Source organism: Furipterus horrens, unplaced genomic scaffold (assembly GCF_987537825.1).
Source record: "Furipterus horrens unplaced genomic scaffold, mFurHor1.1.pri manual_scaffold_4, whole genome shotgun sequence".
NCBI lineage: Eukaryota > Metazoa > Chordata > Mammalia > Chiroptera > Furipteridae > Furipterus > Furipterus horrens.
The window spans coordinates 27,331,075-27,350,918 of NW_028327174.1; the positions used below are offsets into that span (position 1 = coordinate 27,331,075).

The following is a 19,844-nucleotide window of genomic DNA, read 5'->3' on the forward strand; positions in this document are numbered from 1 at the left end:
CCGTGTCCCAGGTAGAGCTGTCACTCCTGTTATGTTGTAAGGGGTGGAGCCTTAGGGATTCGTCAGTACAGGGCGACCTGTTTCACCACGTTGTGGTGCTGTATGTGGGGGAGGGGTCCGAGAGGAAACAATGCCACCTGCCCAGCACTCGCCCCCCTTCCAGGCACCTCTCCCACCTCCACACTGAACCGGTGCCCCTCTTGCCACTGCCCTGACTGCTGCTCCCAGAGTAGGCAGGTCTGCAGATGCTCCAGGACTGCAGGGGCCCTTCAAACAAGTGGGCTCTGCTGAGACCGGCAGTCTCCTCCTCTACCCCAGCCCCCAGTGGTCTGCACAGTCAGAAGCAATGAGGCTTGACCTTCTCCGGTGCTGGGACTATGAGCCGCAAGGTCCAGTGAGAAGCTGGGAATGCTCCCAAGGTGTCCCTCCCAACCTTCCAAAACGTGTGACTGCTGCCACTGCTGCCGCCACCACACCATGTCCCCCACCCCTGCCCTGGTTCCTCCCCTCCCACCAGTTTGGACAAGTATTTCTTTCCCACATACCCGTTTGCTGGACTTCCATGCAGTTCGACCCTCTGGAACCTCTGGTTGCTTCTAGCCTTGAGGCAGTTGCAGTCCCTCCCAGTGGTGGAGGGAGATCAATGTGTCTGTCCACGCCTCCATCCTGGCCGGAAGTCTCCCACTTGTTTATTTTTATTGTTATTTTTTCACTGTTCACAAAATTCTCTTACCCAACCCCCCACTCCAAGAATATAAGCTCCAAGAAAGCTGTGATGTCTTCCCTGGCATTTTGATTATCCTGGCAAAGAGGGAGTGGGTTCTGGGAATTGCATCTCCTGGACACTTGAGCCTGGCATGCCAACCTCCTCTTCCCATGGTTAGGCTCTTCCAGTTAATCTTCTTGTCCACAGAAATAGGATAAATCCTTGAGTGAGCCCATGACTTTTCCCCAAGCTGAAGATCTTGAGGGTACTGTCTTCAAAGGGCTCTCTTGGATTCAGGAGCCACCTGGGAAGGAAGATGTGTCCATAGTCTTTCTGCAGGGTTGCAGGGTGCCCCTGGCCTAGGCAAGGGACCACCAACTCAGGGGGCCCTCCTGAGTCAGATGGGGCTGGCTTGCCCCATAGAACAAGATGTGGATCTTCATTAGAGAGATGACAGGTCCTAGGTTGGGGTGGGGGCTTGGCGGCACTGGGGGTGCTGCTAGGGAAAGCTGTTCCCCACAAACACAGTTGACAATAAAAGTTGAGCTCTGAGAATGGCCTTCTTATGGGCTAGCTTCCCACATGAACTGGTCTCTAGGTCTGTCTCAGAACCAATGATGTTAGGGCTGGCCCTCTGGTCCCTAGGGTCTTCTGATGAGGCCATTGCTGCTGCCATGGTGCCTGGTCTAGCATTAGTGGAAGAAGCAGTTTTTGTCATCCTCTTGCAGGATGTCCCAATTGTTTATTTTGCCTTTGTTTTATTTATTTTTGGTGTCAAATCCAAAAATCTATTGTTATGACTGATGTAAAAGAATCCTACCACTTATGTTTTCTTCTAGAAATTTTATGGTTTTAGTCTTCTTTTCAAGTCTTTAATGAATTTTGAGTTAATTTTTGTGTATGGTGTAAGAGAGTGGTTCAGTTTCATTCCCTTGCATATGGCTGTCCAGATTTCCCAGTGTTATTTGTGGAAGAGACTGTTCTTTCCCCATTGCATATTCTTGGCTCCTTTGTAATAATAAATTGACCATATATATGTGTGGGTTCATTTCTGGGCTATCTAAACTGTTTCATAATCTATGTGTCTGTTTTTATGCCAAAGACTATACTGCTTTGATAACTATGGCTTTGCAATATAGTTTGAAATCAGGGAGTATGATGCTTCCAGGTTTTTTTTTTCTCAATTTCATTTTGGCTCTTCAGGGTTCTTTGTGCTTCCATACAAATTTAAGGACTGTTTGTTCTATTTCTGTAAAAAATGTCATTAAATTTTGATAGGGATTGAATTAAGTTTATAAATTGCTTTGTGTAGCATGGACATTTAATAGTAATTCTTCCAATCCATAAGCATAAAATATTTTTCCACTTATTTGTGATTTCTTCAATTTTTCACTATTGTTTTATAATTTTCAGTGAACAGATCTTTCACTTCATTGGTTAAACTTATTTTAGTATTTTAAACTTTTCAATGTAACTGTAAATGAGATTTTCTTAATTTTTCTCTCTGATAGTTTATTATTAGTGTGTAGAAATGCCACAGTTTGTTTTTGTATATTGATTTTATATCCTGTGACTTTCCTGAAATCATTTATTAATTTGAACACTTGTTTTGTGTGTGAAGTCTTTATGGTTTTCTATATATAATATCAGGTCATATACAAATAGTGACAGTTTTACTTCTGCCTTTCTGAGTTGGATACCTTTTATTTCTTTTAATTGACTAATTGCTGTGGCTAACACTTCTAATACTATGTAGAATAAAAGTGTTGAGAGCGGGCATCCTTGTTTTGTTCTTGATCCTAGAGGAAAAGCTTTCAGCTTTTTACCCTTCATGATGTTAGCTGTGGGTTTGTCACATCTGGCCTTTGCTATGTTGAACTAAGGTCCCTCTGCCTATTCTGTTGATTTTTTTTATCATAAATGAATGCTAAATTTTGTTAAAAGCTTTTTCTGCATCTATTGAGATGATAATTTTACTTTTACCCTTCATTTTGCTAATGTGGTATATTACATTGATTGATTTTGCAGATGTAGCACCACCCTTGCCTCCCTGGAATAAATTCAACTTCATAATGGTGTGTGATACTTTTTCTGTGTTGTTGATTACACTTTGCTAATATTTTGTTGAGGATCTTAGCATCTATATTCATCCAGGATATTGGCCTTAAATTTTCTTATCTTGTGGTGTCCTTGTCTGATTTCGTTATGCCTCATATGAAAATTTGAAAGTGTTCCCTCCTCTTCTATTCTTTAAAAAAATTTAAGAAAAATTGGTATTAATTCATCTTGAAATGTTTGGTAGAATTCATTGGTGAAGCTATCTGGTTCTGGACTTTTGTTGTTGGGTGGTTTGGATTACTAATTCAACCTCCTCACTAGTAATTGATGTGTTTGGATTCTCTATTTCTTCATGATTTAGTTTTGGTAGGTTGTCTGCTTCTAGGCATTTATCCATTTCTTCTAGGTTCAATTTTTTTTTTTTTTTTTTGCCACATAACTATACACAGTAGTGGCTTACAATCCTGTTATTTCTGTGGTATGAACTACAACATCTCCTTGTTTATTATGGATTTTATTTATTTGAGTCTTCTCTCTTTTTTCTTGGTCAATCTAGCTAAAGGTTTATCAATTTTTATTTTAAAAATATTTTTATTATTTGTTTATCTTTTCTACTTCCTTGAAGTGTAAAGTTAGGTTGTTGGATGCTTTTCTTGTTTCTTGATGTAGGCATTTATTGCTCTAAATTTCCCTCTTAGAACTGCTTTTGCTACATCCTATAAGCTTTGGTATGTTGTATTTCTATTTTCATTTGTCTCAAGGTTTTTGTTTGTTTTTTGTTTTTGTTTTTGTTGTGGAGTTAATGCTTTTATTAATTGATTATGTTTGCAGCCTCTTAAAAATATTGTATATCCACTAGCATCTTCCCCCAGTCCCACTGTAGCAACCTCAACCCAGCACTCCATTTATCAAACCCAGCCTCATCTATCAAACAAGTCACAGTCTGAAGACATTCCGGGGTTTGTCGTATTTGTGATTAAATATGGGAGTGGGGGTAAAATTAATAGGGTTACTATAAATATAACTTCTCTGGCTCTTATTAAAACTCTGGAGGTTGGGGGGCAGGTCACAGGAAATCTCTGGTTTCAAACAACTCTATGTGCAATGATCCTATTTACTTGAAATGTCTGGTCAAGATCTAATGATTCCCCTTTAATACTAAATAAATAATTTCCACAGAAGCTACTTTTTGGTCATCTTTGTCAAAACTTTTTAGAAAGGTGGCCAGTACAGAGGCCTTACATGCATGTCTCCTGTAAAAGCCACAGGGTGAGTGGAAACTAGACTTCCTTATTATTTTTCTAAGCTGTTTCATGACAGATAAAACTCAGCTGGTGAACCAATCCCTATAAGATGACCCACCAGGGCTACTGTACTGGTGTTAAAGAAAAATAATCAATGACACTTGTTTAAGATGGTAAAGCAGACCTTAGTCAGGACTATGAGGATGGGTGCAGGCACACTACAATGGGATCTTACAACAGGGGAGAAAAAGTGGGCTCAATTCTGAACACAGCAGGGGCAAATGGGAGCTTACAGCCAAGGAGACTGGGGCAATTGAGGGGCGGGGGTCAGTGGATGGAAAATCACTCAGAGAAAACATCAGGGGTGAGAGGGGTTGTGGCTAAATAGAGCTAACAAGATTCTTGCTCAAGATAAGCCAGGGTGATGAAATATTACATAGAGGATGATGGAGGATAATGAACCTGATGGAATATCAGGAGTGATCAGATATGGGGGCAGGGGGAATGTTCTGATTAAATTGACTTAGCAGAGTTTTTGTTTGTTTGTTTGTTTGTTTGCCAAAACTGGATTTTACAAGGAAGTGCACAGATGGGCCTAGGAGAAGGTTGAGGAGCCGGACTAAAGGTTCGTCCATCCAAGACTCCTGCGTCACTGGTTACAGAGGCCATTCCATGACATTCATAAACCATCTTTCTGAAAAGCATCTAACTAATGTATTTACCCAAGATGTCAACATGTAGTAAGTAGGGTTGTCAGATTTAGCATGGAAAAATACAGAACACCCAGTTCACTCTGAATTTCAGATGACCAATGAATAATTTTTAGCGTATTTCCCATGCAGTATTTGGAACACACTCACTCATGTTGAACATTACTTGTTGTTTATCTGAAATGCAAATTTCATTGGGCATCCAGTATTTTATATTGCAACCCTGCAGGTAAGACCCAATATGCTACCCTTAGGGACAAGAGTAGACAATGATGCGGTTAGAAGGAGAGATCTGAGGGCTGGTACTAGTGCGCCAGGTAAGAAGCCTTCCTTTCCAAGAATTTGCTTTGTATCAGAAAGGTCCCCTTATCTATCTATCCTTTACCTTGTTGCTAAATAAGAAAGCTCTGTGCCTTGGCCGGTAGCACTGATAAGAGCTGACATAATTGAGTGCTGACCACTTTACATTCATATTTTGACTCCATTGTTACAAAACAGGAAACTGAGTATAAGGAGATTACAAAATGTGCGCCAGTTAAGCTCAAAGAAAGAAACCACCAGAATAGGTTGGGGTCAACTGATAAAGGTACACGGGTGCAGGGGAGACAGGCACGGATGCAGGGATGCAGGGAGAGGCCCAGATTCTTGGTGCAAAAATCCAATAAGGTACGGTCTACACAAAGTGCTCTGGGACTGCTCATGGCTGTTACTAGGGGAGTTAAGGCAGCTTCAGGGCCAAAGTGATTTTGGGAGGCTTAAAAGCAGAAGTTTGTTTTCTCACAGTTCTGGAGGCTGGAAGTCCAAGACCAAGGTGTCAGCGGGGCTGGTTTCCTCTGAGGCCTTTCTCATCAGATGGTAGATGGCCATCTTCTCCCTGTGTCCTCACTTGGCCTTCCCTCTGTGCCTTCAAGGTATTTTTTAATTTCTCTTTTGATTTCTTCTTTGATCCACTTGTTCAGGAATAAAATATTTTTTTTAAAATAAAATAATTTTACAAGTCTAGGATTTAATGTAATTTAGTTGCTGATTTTCAAAATGAATGTCATATTTCTTTTATGTTGCATAAATATCTACATGTGTACAAATATGAGTAATATGGATGATTTACTATTTCAAAATATTTTCCAAAAATTATGCACAATAAGTTCGAGTATATACAGAAACACCAACTGGAACATGCAAATAAAGAAGAAAATGGAGGCTTGACACTATTGGCAAATGACTTTCTTATAAAAAAATTAGTTGAATATGTTACTAATAGAGAAGAAGAATCTGAGAAGTTTATTTATTTTTTTTAAATGAGTTATTTTGCTGATCAAAGTTTACATACTCTAAAGCTAAGTGTATGTCTCAACTCACTGACCTTCACAGCATTCTGAGGGTTGCCTTTGGAAAACACAGAGCTGAGGGTCAAATTCTGAGGAACAAAGGCATATATGTGTTCTTTTAAATGTGTATGTTTATGTATAGGGGCCCCTTAAAATATGGGGATCAGGACAGAGGCCCCTCTTGCCCAGGTATAATCTCAGTACTGGTTCTATCTTTTTTACTGAGTGCCAGTTAAATATCTTCTAATGACCCATTTCATCTATTCAGGTCACTTACATGTCTTGTAAGATGGTTTAGACATCCCTTCCATTCTCTGACGATTTCTTGTATTAGTTTTCTATTTCCAACTAATAAATTACCACAAATTTAGTAACTTAAAACAACATGCATTTGTTATTTTAGTTTCTATGTATCAGAAGTTTGGATCTGTCTTAGATGGATCCTCTGCTCACAGACTTATAAGGCTATAATTAAGGTGTCATTTGGGCTGCATTTTCATTTCAGAACTTCCAAGCTCATTTTGTTGGCTGGTAGAATTTATTTCTATACAATTGATGGTCCTACCTTTTATTAATCTCATTCAAGGACATCTTTTCATTGCTTTGAGAGAGAGAGAGAGAGAGAGAGAGAGAGAGAGAGAGAGAGAGAGAGAAATCAATTGGATTGCCTTCTCATATGTGCCCTGACCAGGGATTGAACCCGCAACCTGGGTATATACCCTGACTTAGAATTGAACCATGACCTTTCAGTTTACTGGATGACACTCTAAATGGAGCCACACTGGCCAGAGTGGTCCTGCCTTTTCTGCTGGCTGTTAACTGAAGTCCACCCTCAGGTCCTAGAGGCTTTTATTTATTTTTAGAAAGAGGTGATAGGAGGAATAAAGACAGGGAGAGAAACATCAATGAGAGAGATAAACATTGATCAGCTGCCTCTTGCAGGCACCTGACCAGGGATCAAACCCACAACCCAGGTATGTGTTGTGACTGGGAATTGAACTGGCGACCTTTCCCTTTGCAGGATGATGCCTAACCAACTGAGCCACGCTGGTCAGGGCCAAGATAATCTCTCTTTTGGTTAATTCAGAATTGATTTATTTGGGGCTTTAATTAGATCTGCAAAATTTATTCACCATTCCTATAATCTATTGGCTAGAAGCAAGCCATGGGTTCTGACCACACTCAAGGGCAGAGGATTATACAGGGTGACACAAAGGGGTGAAGATCATAAAAGTCTGTTTACCACACTTCCTATTCTCAGGAGTTTTTTTCCTTGTGTTTTCCCAAGTTTGCCTACTTAACACCTCAGTAAACTTCCCTTCAAATTGGAGGAAAATAATACAAATTATCAGATTTTGGTTAATTCACATTCTTTCTTTTTCTAAAAAAATATTAATGAATGAACTTATTTTTTAACAAGGTTTACTTTATTTTTATTTATCTGTTTTTAGAGAGAGGGGAAAGGAGAAAGAGAGGGAGAGAAGCATCAATGTGCGGTTGCCTCTCATGTGTCCCCAACTGGGAACCTGGTGTGCAACCTAGTCATGTACCCTGACTGGGAACTGAACCAGTGACACTTTGTTCGCAGGCCGACGCTCAATCCACTGAGCCACAGAAGCCAGGGCTCATTCACATTCTTTCTTAATGGTAGTATAAGATGTGCAGATAGAAACTGCTCAAGTGCTGTCTGTACAATTAATATTCTGACAAGTATTGCTACTACTATTACTACTACTACTATTGTTATTACTATGATTACTATTACCTAACACTTATGGAGATATTATATACCCAGTATTGCTTGAAGTGTTGTACCAGAATTTAATTTTCATAAAATCTTTACAATATAGAAGCTATTTTTTTTATCATCCCCACTTTATATTTGAATAGAGATGTTTAGAATATGCAACAAGTAAGAAGTAGAGACAAATTTAAAATCAGATAGTAAGTCTTAATAGCCCATTTTTGTATGTGAGTTTATGCTATTTTTCAAAAGTTATGTTTTCCTTGTACAATTTCTGATCAGTTGCTAAAACTGAAAATCAGTTATTAATATTTAATATTTTAGATGTTTTTGCTTTTTGTTTTTTTGGACTTTTTTCTGTCAGAAGTTTTGAGATCTTGTTTAAATCCAGCATTTTTTTCTAGAAGTGTATTCAGGCAGTATGTATAAATAAGGCCACAATGGTGAATAAAATATGGGAATCCTTCAGTACCGGTTGGTAAATAGCTGCCCTACCCTTGAATACTACTCCTACCATGTGGTCTGCATCAGTCCCAAGCTGAAGAACCCCTGGATCACTCCATAATCCTCCAACTAGAAGATTAATTTCTGACAAAGTAGGGGGGGGGTCTTTAAGGCTGCTTCCATTCTAATTGGTTAGTGCCTAGTGCCACAGGGATGATAATTATTTTGAATATCATCCTACCTAGAAGTTGAAGCCATGCCTTTTTTATTCTTCATTGTCTGCCTTTTTGTCTTAGCTAACTTGAATTCTTTGTTTTGTACCTATTCTGACAGTTCTTCATTATGAGCCAGGTCAAATATCATCTCTTCTGTGAAATTTTCCCATATACTATGAGGATGATTTAGGTTCTCTGGTTTTATATTTCTTTTAGATTTAGTGTATATCTGCATGGTAGTAATAATCTCATATTGATTATCTGGATATATGACTCTGCATTAGAGGCAGTGTCATTTCTTCTGAGCATCTCCAGCACTTAGAATAGTGTGTTGAGTACTTGTTGAATGGAACAATCAATTCACTGTTTAGATCAACCAGTAGGTACAATGGCTGAAGAGACTATAAATGGTTGAGGATATTTGGGGATATTCAAATACAATAAGACTGTCTAGTGAAGTCTTACGGTGGTAAGTCTAGAATATGAGCATATCTAAGAAAATTAATTGTTAATGGTGAATTATTTTTCCTTTTGCCATTAGCCTAGACAATTGAGAGTGATAATAAAAATGATTCCTTTTTATTTGCTTATGGAGGACATATAAAGAGAAACATAATGGACTCTATTATTCTAATTCCATGTCTCATTACAAAGTGAAACTTATAATACCAATATTAATATTTATAACTTACTGAGCATTTATTTTGTAATTGAGTACCTATGTACTAAGTAAATTATAATACATAATGTTATAATTTGGCCTCTATTTAAAATTTATTGAACAGATATGTACTATGTTCTGTGCTAAGTACTTTCCAAAGCTTAGCAATTAAGCAATGCAAATCTAATTGTTATTTCCTGACTTAAACCCTTTAAGTGATTCCTCATGGCTCTCACAATGAAGTTCAGCTTTTAGGTAAGAAATCTATTAAATTAGTTCTCACATCAAAGATTACCTCTTCGAGGAAGTCATTACTGATTTTCCAAGTCTGGATTAGATGATCCTCCTAAAAGCCACTCAGTATCAACTTAAATGAGAGGCCCAAATTATAAAAATAAGTATTAACCACTTTACACTAATTTCTTATTACTTACAAAAATTTCCTATTTACTTTTTTGCTACTCCATTGGAGTAGAGGTTTCTTGAGGTCAGGCACCTAATATAGGTCGGAACACAGTGATTAATGAATATTAAGTGAATAGATTAAGGGACAAATTACATTAAAAGTCAAGCTTTATGATCTATTTTTCAGACTTTACAAGACACGTTTACTTTTATTTAGTCCTCTCAACTGATTTTAACTGCAGGCATTATCATCATTTTAGAGATGAGAAAAGTATGTAAACAGTTATTCCAAGTAAAAGGCGAGTAACCCCAAGTTCTTGGATGTGAGCCCAGAAGTCCCAACCAAGTAGCACCTTCTCCACGATGTCCCACTGGTTTTCATTAAAGGTTGGCTCCCTATGTAAAACTGAGTAAGAGGGATACAGCTTCTGGTGGAAGTGTATCATTGGAAATGCTTGCCCTGGTACAGAACAACGGCAAGAAAAGATGTGTTTACCTCATTACGTATACAGTTTAAAGCATACTTTTAATTTTTAATATAAATGATGAACAAATCAACATACTCTAGCCTTTTTTGAAAATCTTGTCCCCAGTTTTTTAAGTCTCACCTACTTATTTCCTTCCTTCCTTCTTTCTAAGGTTCATAGAGGGCGCTCACAAAGTGCTACTCACTGCTTGAGGGAAGTTCCACTAAAAAACACACCTCACGCTGCAACTGAAAGGCGCAGCGCCACCACCTCAGATCTCCTCTTTCCCATGGCAGAAGGCGGGGCCAATTTTCCTCATTCAAATAAAAAACCATGCTATTTGCATAAGGACCAGCCAGTCCGTCAACCTATTGGCTAATAGCGCTGAGGGTGTGGCCAACAGTACGACCACCGAGCCCCGCCCACGTAATTTGCATAACGGCCTCGCGCGTGCAAGGGAGAAGCGGGTTTGTTTTTGAATCTGCGGCAGCGGCGGCGGCGGCAGCACCGGTGACGGCGCGGCGACTGAAGTGCGCGACTCTGAGGCAGCAGCTTTGGGGGCGGCTGCGCGGAAGGTGCTCTGGGAAGGAACTTGGTTCCCCCTTCCTCATCTCTTGCCCAGAAAGGTACATGTGCATCTTAGGGGCTGTTATAACCACATTTTCTTAAATTACTATTGTATTTCTGAAGAGTCAACACCGCATTATGGCGGCTGCGGGAGTTTTCTTTGCGCGTGCGCGGTTGCGGAGCTGCGGGCCGGCGCTGCATGGGAGCACGTGATCTTGCGGGGTCGGGCTCTAGCTGCAGTTGTGCAGCGGGCTGGGCGGTGGCTGCGCAAGCGCAATATTCATTTTCAAGATCTAATGTTCTTGGACGCCATTTGGGTTCTAGATTTAATTTTTCTCATTCTTGCGGGGTTACATTTTGTTACCCTCAAATTCTGACATTTTTCAAGAAAAACGTTTTTCTTCTGTTGTACTTATATGCCGATCTCAAACTGTTTTATTTCTCCTATTCTCTGAGAAGCCGTGGACTTTTATTTTCTGTGAAATAGATTGTCACTTATGGTTCTCGATTGTAATTTCACTTTTAGAGTTTTGCTGGATTCAAGCTTGTATTTAGAAAGGTGAAGATCAGCACCTAGTGGTGTTCTCACAGGAAGTGCATTTATTTGAGTTGCATATTTGCAAATATATTTTTAACCCTGTTTTTACCAGTGTGTTATGGGATGTTTATAAAATAGAAACTATTTGAGTTTTGGAAATGTGAGGGGAAGAGGCATGGGAAAGACCTATATGGGTTGTTTAAAAAAAAAATCTCAATCTCCTTGGGTATTTATTTTTAGAAAATATTTGATCCTAAGTCAATGAAATTTTAATTTCAGTTCGTGTGCCTCGGATCATACTTATATTGAAGCTTTACATTTTTTCAGTCTCTGATCACATTTGCATTGCTGCTTCAGTTAGAACATTTTACTCTTTTAAAATTAAGTCATTTTCTTAGCACTTTGTTATAATACATAAAATATAATATTTGGTAAATTTTTCTGATAAAGAATTCTGTAACGAACTTCCAAGTACACTGAGACCTTTATGAGGAAATTAAGTGAACCATCAATTAAAAAAAAAATACCCATATACACATGTAGAAGATAAAATTGTATTTGATTTTTTAAAATTGTGTGTTCCTGGTTTTACCTTCTTAAAGAAGGTAGTTATACGTATGCTATTGATTATTTTAGTTTAAAGTGGTAGTGTCACTATTTTTAAATCTTACATAACACACTTGGGAGAAGTTTTATTCAATTTGATATAATTCTACCATTGTGCAAATTATTTCTTACCAGGTTAAAAATTTTGTAAGTGATTTTCATAAACTTCCTATGTGGTTTGTATATATGACAGTTTCTTGGTGTGTTTAAATCAGTCCCCTGTCAAATGAAGAAGTAGCTATTGCTTTACAATCTTGGTTGCTTTAGGGACGTTTTTATTGCCTTAAACAAGTATCATTAGTAGCGTTAAGATGTAGTTGAAAGGAATACTTGTGGTTGGTGGATTTAAAAAAAAAAAATGCCCCACATGAGATAGAATGGAATGATAGGAAAAACTTTTCTTAACAGAAACTTTGTCATTCATATAATTTCTGGGCTTCTGGAGTCTGCAACTCAGAAATATATTTAGAGGGCAGTTGTGCAATCTTCCCTTTTATACTTCTCCGGTGGTTTACCCAGCAGACTCCTCCCCCACCTCCTTTGACATTGTTTCTGGTGTTTTCTTAAGAGTTAAAAATGTTATATTTTCTGTATCTGTATGTTTGTATGAATATGTAGACACATATATATTTAGGTTAAGAAAAGAACTTTGGTCTTAGGGCGTGGTACACTTTGCATTTCCAGAAAAGTGAAATATTTTGGTTTATATATTCAAGATGATGTTTTTATTTGAATATACAAACAATTACTTCTTAGGTTAATGTTGAAGATTGTAAGAGCTGTTTTGAAAACACTGAAGAACATAATGAACAATGTAAATATCAGTAGGACAATTTTGCTGTCTTTGTTAGAAAGGCAAATATGGTTCTATAAACTTAAAACTAAGATCAGTGAATCATCTGAACATACACTCTTTATTCATTGGTACTGTCAATACAAGCTTGTTTTGAATTTTTAGTTTGATAGTTGGTACCATAAAATTTTAACACACATACAGCATATATAAATATTAAAACTAACTTATTCCAAGAATGAATAAAAGTTACTGGGGTTATTTTAAATCTTTTTAGTTTTGTGAATTTTAAGCATTACAGAATTTAGTTCAGATAAAAAAGTTTGATTAGGTTGTAAACTATTAAAATTGTCTTTTTCTTTATGATTTTAATGTATGATATTAAATTATTTTTACTTATAGCACATTTGGAACATGTTGACATTAATGAACATTTAGACATAAATACTCTAAATGTTTTGGTAATGTTTGTGACCTTTCCATGGTTGAGCAGTCAATAAATTGATCAATAATATTAATTGATCTGTGTTTAATTGGATCATAATTTTATTCCTGTTCTTGTAACTTAGTATCATACTGTGGATATTTTTCCATTTTATTCTTTTAGAATGTGTCTTAATGGTTACATGATGTGAAAACATCCCAAATTATCAAGTATTCTTCAAATATGTTTTTAAATGGTCACATAACATTATCTCTCTTTAGAATGTTCTGTGACTTACTAAACCTTTCTTTTGTTGTTGACCATTTTGCTTGTTGGCCATTTCTCTATTATAAGTAATGCTGTAGTGAACATCCTTGTACATGGGTCATGATCTATATCTTATAATATTTCTTTGAAATTACTGTTTCAAAGGGTTTTTAAAGTTATTCACAAAACTGATAGTTTTTCTGAACAGCATTTTCCATATCACATCAGTTTGGTGGTTGAAAAATTAACTTCCTCTTTTCTATAATTAGTGAACTTGAGCTTTTTAATGTTTAATATATATAGTTTTCTCAATTTTTGTGAATTAGCTGTGTGAGGTTTTTTGCGTCTTTTTCTGTGGTAGATAATGTTTTAGTTATTTATAGTAGCTATTTATAGACATTAGCCTTTTGCTTTTCATATTTTGTAGTTTTTTTAAAGTTCATTACATTTTAAATTGCTCATGATTTCATATATTGAGAAGTGTTACATTTTTACATAGTCAAGTCAACTGTGATTTCTTTCACGACTTCTCTGCCTAGAAAATGCTACCTGTTGTGAGATGAAGGAGAAGGGAGAGAGAAAGAGAGGGAGAGAAATATCAATGTGAGAGAGAAATATCGATCATTGCCTATTGCATGTGCCCCAACTGTGGACTGAACCGACAACCCAGGCACGTGCCCTGACTGGGAATCCAATGGGCAACCTTTTGCCTCCTGGATGCTATCCAACCACTCAAGCCACACCGGTCAGGGCTGTTTTAATGATCATAACAACAACAACATACATTTTAATGTGTATGGAGTTTGCTTTAATGCACTGTGTAAAGATGGGCTACTAGTTTCCATTTTTTCCAAATATCTAGTTTTCTTAGAATTCTGTGTTAGTGATCCATCTCTTATTGCTTTGAGTTGTTTCTTTTTATCTTAACTGTTAGGTTTGAGCTATCAAGTTCTGCTTAGTTTACTAGGGATGTTTGAGTTGAGGCCCATTGGCCTTGGGGTTCTATAGATAGGCTTAAAGACTTCCTTGGATTCCTTGATGTACACAATATTATGTGAGTGCATATGACACTTTTCATTAGCTTCTCACAGGAATATGTAATATAAAATCTAAAAGCAGGTTCACAACCACTGTTTCTGGGCCTTTTTCATATAGAAGTACTGAATTGTTTTTATTTGCTCTAGTATTTTAGATTACACAAATGTATACTCGTAATTCCTTTTCACAATTTTTTATGCTAATCTTCCTTTTGTAGATTCAGTTGGTTAAATTTTTAAAAAGCCAACTATTTGTAGTTTTGTTTAGAATTGCATTAAACCTAAATTGGGGTGAGTTTAAATCTTTATAATGTTTGTTTTTTGAATATTTTTTGAATATGATACACTTCCAGCAAATCCTAAAAAAATGTACTGCTTTTACAAACTCTGGGAAATTAGATAGTACTATATTTCTATTTTTAATGTGATTTTAGGATATGATCACATGAAAACAGTACAAATATGAAGTTAGAAGTAGGAAACATAGGTTTTAAAGATAAAATGTTCTATAATACTTGAAAGCAAAATTGTTCTTCCTTGGTTAACATAGACTTCTTTTTTTAATGGAGGAATTTTGAAAAGTTATTCATTTTCTGGTCAGGATGGAACCTATACTATAATAAAAGTAAAAATTTTTGTTTTTGGTCTCTTTGGTAACAAAGTATTATAGTCTCTCATAAGGATGTTAACCTGATTATTTAAATTCATTCTCCATTAAATCTACTGTTTGTACTGATTGCAGTGAAGAGTACAATCTTGATTGGTAGTGATCTATTTCAGTTGTAATTCTCCTTTATCATTTTTATAATGTGTATAGGATATAAAGTCAGGTTATTTCAAAATATTTTATTTTTATTTTTTATTTATTTAGAGAGTGAAGGGAGGTAGAAAGAGAGGGAGAGAAACATCAATGTTTCACACACACCCCCAACTGGGGACCTAGCCCGCAATCCAGGCATGTGCCCTGACTAGGAATCAAACCTCTGACCCTTTGGTTCACAGGCCAGCACTCAACCACTGAGCCACACCAGCCAGGGCTCAAAGTATTTTTATTGAACTAGTTAAACCTGAATGGGATGAAAAGGAAACAAGAAAGTAAGGATAGAAATCAAATGGTAAAGTACTATTGGCTTTATGAAAATAAATCTAGGAAATAGGTAGAAATGTTAAGATATTGGCTTCTCTTAAGCATTTTTTTTTTTTTTTAAATGAAAATTCCCATCTTGGATCTTTTTCAAGCAAATTTGCTACAGAACTTTTTATATTCTGTTTCTGTGTGGCCTTTGTCCTCACTTGAGAACTTTCCTAGTTCTGACAAATGATACTTGTTTTTTCAGGCTATAATAGATTAAAACTACCAAATTTGGGACAGAAATGCTACTAGAGAAATATATGTAGATAGTGGCAAGAAATGATGGCTAGCATCTTGATTGTGTAGAGGTGTCAGATTTCAAGTGTTAGAAGCAAGAATTTAAAATCTTAGTTTTGAGGTTCTTTAATTTGGGAATCAGTATTCCTAGAGCTGAATCAGTGTTTATTATACAATCATTGTGTAATCAGTAATCAGTATGGTAATTGACAATCTCATTAATGATTCTGAATTATAGAGAATATTTAGTTATGTTTAACTTGTTCAAAAAGGCAAAGAAATGTATGATTTAGTTTAGAAAGATTTCTGTTACAAAATTTTTAAGTTTTGAGGGATATGGAAAATGCATACATTGGCATACCTAGTTTTTCAAGGGAGTCATATTCAGAAAGAATTTTGAGTATTAAGTTCTTACCTTTGAATTCCTAATAGTTGTGGCACATATTATTGATAAAAATTAGGTGATGTTTTAACAGTATTTACATAATAAATTACAAAAATATCATCAAGCAGCTAATTGTCCTTGTCAGTTCCCTAGAGTATCTAGAAAAAAAACAACATATTAGAGGATCTTCTCTTTTTAAAATTCTTGCCTATTTGATCTTGCCATATTCTTTAGAGAGCCCAAGACTAAAATTTACTTCATAATGTTATTTCTCAGATTGCATTGCAATCTACAGGGGAAATTCTGTGTTTTCTCCTGTCATGTTAGTTTGTTCACGAAAATGTAAAAGTAAGTTCTGCAAAATTAAACTTTATATATTCTTCAAGTTGCAGGATGCAAACTATTTTGTAATGGAAACAAAGAGTATGAGTTGTGGGCAGCATTTTCAGTTTTCTAAGTCCTGCAAAATGAGAAGACCAGGGCACTAGTGCTTATTTATACAATGTGAATGTTTTCAGTTTTGAATTTTTAATCATTTGGAGTTTTGAGTCTTTAAGAAAATGACTCGGGCATCTCCTTGGCTGCCTTCCAAAAGAGTGTGGCAGACCTAGGCCTGTGGGTATAGTTGATATTGCCTCCCTGACAGTCTATAACTGGACCTACATAAACATGAAAGTCTGGGAGATGAAGATGACTTGTTAACTTTACCAACAGAAATATTTACTTATTCATGTCTGCAGTTTTTCATTGCTCAGAATAGTATAACAGTGTTTTGTGTTATTTTGTATCTAATAGCTGAGAATAACTAGCTGTAAACCCTTTAGTTTGTGAGAGATGGCCCTTTGATGGTGATGTGAGGTAGCGGTGTCAAAAGGTTTTCCTTTCTTTGTTGCTTGCATAGCCCTGTGCTACTTTGGGGAACTGTTGTCTTAATGGGTAACTTAGGAATTATGTGTGGTAGCACTCTATGGAACTTCTACGTTACAATAAAAAATTTGAATTGTACAATAGAATAGTGATGGTCAGAGCTGACAGAGCTGTAAAGGAACTCCTTTTGAGTCAGTAATTCTCAACGATAGTATCTTCCATTTTGTAGAAAGGTAAACCTAGAAGGTGGAAAGAGAAACTGCTGTTTCATGGACCAGTATAAAAAGAGTTTGGTGAAACAGTAATGACTTGACTGCTTCAGCTGAGGCTTTGGTGCTTAGCAATGTATTTATTTGCCTTGTTATTTTTATTAGAATAAATATTTTAAGAAAAGGAAGAAATAGGAGAAAACCTGGAAGAGAAAAAAAGACTATCTTTGAATTTTTCTTTTATTTCCTTTTAGGTGGTAAATATCAGGAGCTAACTGGATTACAGTAAAAGACTAAACTTCTCTGCCTCTATTACTATTGTTTAAGGACGATAAATGTTTATTTCTGTCATATAACAATACAGCAGAAGACTTTTTAGGGTTTACAGCTGGCTTTGGATTAACATGGTTTTTGTATGTTGAACATAGTTTCTAGGTAGAACTACTACACAGTTTCACCAGCCAAGGGTAAGGGAGAACAGACAGTGAATGGGAATGCCCATTCATTCTTTTGAGAACATAACCTGGAAGTAGCACATACCACTTTGACTCATGTTTCATGGCTGAAAATTTAGTCATTAGAACATACTTAGCTGAGGAAGGGAGGCTGGGAAATGTATCCAGTGGGACAACTACGCATTCATCTAGAAATAGAAAATTTCATAAATGAAATGGATATTAGAGAAAAAGTAGCATTTTCTGCTACAAAAGGAAGCTGGAGAAGTAGTCTCTCTAAGTAATTCTTAATTTGATATTGAAAACAGGTTTTTTGTTTTAAGAGTTAGATCCAGTTATAACTTTGTATATCTTCCTTTGAAATGGAATTTTGAGAGCTTCACATTCATGATTTGTGGCTGAGGTTCTAGTTTTACGAATATCTTATTTGGTAGAATTCTTTCTTTCTGTTTTCTCCTTATCTTTGAAAACATTAAATTATGCCCTGGACTGTGTGGCTCGGTTGGTTGGAGCATTGTCCTATAAACCAAAAGCAAAATGGTCTCAGGTTTGATTACTGGTCAGGGCATGTACCTGAATTGTAGGTTCAGTCCCCAGTCAGGGCATGTAAGAGAGGCAACCGATCAATGTTTCTCACATCCATCCCTCCCCCTCTCTAAAAAAATCAATAAGCGTATCCCTAAGATAAAACAACATTAAATCATGATTAGTTTTGCAAGAATTGGAATTTTAATTTAATTTTCGAAATTTACTGTAATATTTTTGAACCTTGCCAGTTAACTTGCTTATTTTAAAAGGATGGAGGATAGTAGGTAAATTGTTTGGACTGCTTGTTTTAGTCTCTTGAGTGTATGGTTTTTGTTTGTTTGTTTTTTGCATTATCTTCTGTTTTTTCTTCTTTTATAACTATGTGTGTGTGTGTGTGTGTGTGTGTGTGTATATATGTATATATATATAATGTACATTTTCAAGTTGTAAGATAATGATTTTTTGAAAGCCTTGTAAAATACATGGGTAAAAATATTGTGATCATGAATTCTTTGCATATAGGTAAAACTTATACGGTTAATTAATTAAAAATAGCTTTCTGTAGATGATAAGTACAACAATAAATATTTGTGTAAAGCACAGAAAGTGGGACTCTGTTGTGGGGAGATCAAGGAAATCTTAGTATGTTAGGAGAACTCAAAGTAGCTCCCCTAACATAAATCCTTGATTTTTGTAAGTAAAAGTCATTGCTCCCTTGGTGCCTACATAATAAGCCTAATAAAGGAGCTGTTATTTTTTCTCAGCTGGAAGTTTTCTAATTTCTCTTTTTTACTTTATCTCTTTTAAAGGCATTTATTCCTTTTTCCTTTTATGTTTATTGTTACTTGTATAGTACTTTATAAGCTTCCTGCAGTTAGGAATATCTTAGTGATATAGCTGACAAATGTCACATTATAAAGACAAATGCCTTCTAATTAGGGATGATTAAACCACAAACCATGATAAAGCCACCATGAAAACTATGAGATTGCTTTCCACAATGCCTATCGTGAAATTAAGTAAATATTTGCTTATTGAAAGAATAGAACCCATTCGTTTTAGGTGGAGGTGAAAAAAAGGGGAGTAAGATAGCTGTCTTTAATTCAACTCATGATTATCCACAGGTGTCAGAACTTTAAAAAAAACAAAATTGAACATGTCATTTACTTAAGCACCCATTGGATAATTGTCAAAGATAAACATGCACCTTGTACATGAAAAATTATAAATAGTAAAACAAATTTTAGAAAAAGTTATTCATTAAGAAATAGAAGAAAATTAAGAAAACAAAACACCGTTGCTTACCTATAAATAAATTTTTAAAACAACTCTGAAGGATATATGTATGCAAATTAATAAGGGTGTGATGAAAAGATGGAATCATATAATTTTGTGTTTTAAGTTTGTATAATTCCTTTCCCTCACAAACTTACTTTAAGTGATTTAAAAGTTAGAAAATAAAAACAAATAAATGAAGAAAAAATAGAACAAGAGAAAAGACAAAGCATTTTCCTAAAACCAGTTAATAGTATAGTGAAGTGGAAAGGACAGTAATTTTGTATTGGGACCTGGGCAAGTTAGTGTTTCCCAGCAGTATTCCTTATACATAAAATGGTGATTTCCACCTACATTAGAAATGTAAAATGGTTATCATTTGTTTTCAACACATTTTTCTTTTTTTAATTTTTAAAAAGGATTTTATTTATTTATTTTTAGAAAGAAGGGAAAAGGGGGGAGAAGGAAAGGGAGAGAAACATGATGTATGAGAGAAACAGCTATCAATTGCCTCTCTCACACCCCCAACCGGGCCCCCAACC

The 19,844-nt window shown here is 36.0% G+C and overlaps 1 protein-coding gene across 1 annotated transcript in view; it reads left to right on the forward strand.

Annotated features, from left to right (window-relative positions):
• Window positions 1-10,478: 10,478 nt before the first annotated feature.
• ATF7IP (activating transcription factor 7 interacting protein) overlaps window positions 10,479-19,844 on the forward strand; it is a 102,584-nt gene continuing 93,218 nt past the window's right edge. Inside the window, exon 1 of the mRNA XM_090272876.1 lies at window positions 10,479-10,608. The gene's annotated coding sequence lies outside the window, so the exon portion shown is untranslated. The remainder of the gene's footprint in view (window positions 10,609-19,844) is intronic.